Source organism: Pan troglodytes, chromosome 4, assembly GCF_028858775.2.
Source record: "Pan troglodytes isolate AG18354 chromosome 4, NHGRI_mPanTro3-v2.0_pri, whole genome shotgun sequence".
Taxonomy (NCBI): Eukaryota; Metazoa; Chordata; class Mammalia; order Primates; family Hominidae; genus Pan; species Pan troglodytes.
The window spans coordinates 105,446,420-105,449,382 of NC_072402.2; the positions used below are offsets into that span (position 1 = coordinate 105,446,420).

Below are 2,963 nucleotides of genomic sequence, written 5' to 3' on the forward strand. Positions count from 1 at the left end.
GATTCAAAATGAATAATCTAAGTTTCTACCTTGGAAAACTAGCAAAAGAAGAGCAAATAAAATCCAAAGTAAGCAGAAGAGAAAAACTAGTAAGAATTAGAGTCAAAATCAATGAAATTGAAAACAGAAAATCAACAGAGAAAACCAACAAAACCGAAAGTTGGTTCTTTGAAAAGATCAATAAAATTGCTGCCGATGAAGCGCGGGAGGAGGAGGAGGAGGCCGCCCCGCCGCCGCTGCCGCCTCCCGCCCACCCGCCCGCAGCCCCGGCCCCCGGCCGGCGGCAGCCAACATGAACCAGCAGCAGCAGCAGCAGCAGCAGAAAGTGGGCAAGCAGCAGCTGAGCGAGCCCGAGGACGTGGAGATGGAAGCTGGAGATACAGATGACCCATGAAGAATTACTCAGAACCCTGTGATCAATGGGAACGTGGCCCTGAGTGAGGGACACAACAACAAGGAGAAGGGCATGGAGGACGAAACCAGTTAGCGCTCCGAGGCGACCTTTCAGTTCACTGTGGAGCTCTTCAGCAGACTGAGTGAGTCGGTCCTTAGTCCTCCGTGTTTTGTGCGAAATCTGCCATGGAAGATTATGGTGTGCCACGCTTTTATCTAGAGAGACCACACCAAAAAAGTGTAGGATTCTTTCTCCAGAGCAATGCTGAATCTGACTCCACGTCACGGACTTGTCATGCACAAGCGATGCTGAAGATAATAAATTATGGAGATGATGAAAAATCGTTCAGTCGTCGTATTAGTCATTTGTTCTTCCATAAAGAAAACGATTGGGGATTTTCCAATTTTATGGCCTGGAGTGAAGTGACTGATCCTGAGAAAGGATTTATAGAAGATGACAAAGTTTAACAATTGAAGTCTTTGTACAGGCGGATGCTCCCGATGAAGTTGCGTGGGATTCAAAGAAGCAGACAGGCTATGTTGGCTTGAAGAATCAGGGAGCGACTTGTTACATAAACAGCCTGCTACAGACATTCTTTTTCACAAATCAGCTACGAAAGGCTGTGTACATGATGCAAACCGAGGGGGGTGATTCGTCTAAAAGCGTCCCTTAAGCATTACAAAGAGTGTTCTATGAACTACAGCGCAGTGATAAACCCGTAGGAAAAAAAAGCTAACAAAGTCATTTGGGTGGGAAATTTTAGACAGCTTCATGCAACACGATGCTCAGCAGCTTTGTGGAGTGTTGCTTGATAACGTGGAAAAGAAGGTGAAAGGCACCTGTGTAGAGGGCACCATACACAGATGATTCTGAGGCAAAATGGTGTCCTATATCCAGCATAAAGAAGTAGACTATCGGTCTGATAGAAGAGAAGATTATTATGATATCCAGCTAAGTATCGAAGGAAAGAAAAATATATTTGAATCATTTGTGGATTATATGGCAGAAGAACAGCTCAGTGGGGACAATAAATAGGAAGCTGGGGAACATGGCTCACAGGAAGCAGAGAAAGGTGAAATTTCTAACATCACCACCAGTGTTACATCTACAACTGATGAGATTTATGTATGACCCTCAGACGAACCAAAATATCAAGATCAATGATAGGTGTGAATTCCCAAAGCAGTTACCATTTGATGAATTTTTGAAAAAAACAGATCCTAAGGACCCTGCAAATTATATTCTTCATGCAGTCCTGGTTCATAGTAGAGATAATCATGGTAGACATTATGTGGTTTATCTAAACCCCAAAGGGGATGGCAAATGGTGTAAATTTGATGATGATGTGGTGTCAAGGTGTACTAAAAAGGAAGTAATTGAGCACAATTATGGGGGTCATGATGACAACCTGTCTGTCCCACACTGCACTAATGCTTACGTGTTAGCCTATATCAGGGAATCAAAACTGAGTGGAAGTTTTACAGGTAGTCACCAACCATGATATTCCAGTTGGTGGAACGACTCTAAGAAGAGAAAAGGATCAAGGCTCAGAAGGTGGACAGAATGGCAGGAAGTCCATCTCTATATGCAAGTGCAGGTAGCCTCAGAGGACCAGTTTTGTGGCCACCAGGGAAATGACATGTACGATGAAGAAAAAGTGAAATATACTGTGTTCAAAGTATTGAAGAACTCCTCACTTGCTGAGTTTGTTCAGAACCTCTCTCAGATCATGGAATTTCCACAAGATCAAATTCAATTGTGGCCCATGCAAGCAAGGAGTAATGGAACAAAACGGCCAGCAATGTTAGATAATGAAGCTGATGGCAATAAAGCAATGATTGAGGTCAGTGATAATGAAAACTCTTGGACAATATTCCTGGAAACAGTCGATCTCGAGCTGGCTGCTAGTGGAGTGACCTTACCCAAGTTTGATAAAGCTCATGATGTAATGTTTTTTTTGAAGATGTATGATCCCAAAACGCGGAGCTTGAATTACTGTGGGCATATCTACACACCAATATCCTGTGAAATACGTGACTTGCTCCCAGTTATGTGTAACAGAGCAGGATTTATTCAAGATACTAGCCTTATCCTCTATGAGGAAGTTAAACTGAATTTAACAGAGAGAATTCAGGACTAAGACGTGTCTCTTGAAAAAGCCCTTGATGAACTAATGGATGGTGACATCATAGTATTTCAGAAAGATGACACTGAAAATGATAACAACAAAAAGATCAGGTTGCCACAGGTTGGACAGGAGGGAGAAATGAAAAGGTAAAGAACAGAGAATTGTTAAGGCCGTGAAGCTATTCTTTATGATACTATAATGATGGGCATATGTCATTATACATTTGTCAAAACCCATAGAATGTACAACACCGAGAGTTAACCTTAATGTAAACTATGGATTTGGGGTGGCAGTGATGTGTCAATGTAAGTTCATTAGTTGTAACAAATGTATCACTCTGATGTTGGTTTCATAGTAGGGGAGGTTGTGCGTGTGTAGGGAGAGGGGCTATATGGGAACTCGCTATACTTTGCAGCCATTTTTCTGTGAACCTAAAACCAC

General features: G+C 42.5%; 1 pseudogene; it reads left to right on the top strand.

Annotated features, from left to right (window-relative positions):
* The first annotated feature begins 292 nt into the window (after nucleotides 1–292).
* On the top strand, nucleotides 293–2,672 carry LOC461979 (ubiquitin carboxyl-terminal hydrolase 7-like; annotated as a pseudogene).
* Nucleotides 2,673–2,963: the final 291 nt, after the last annotated feature.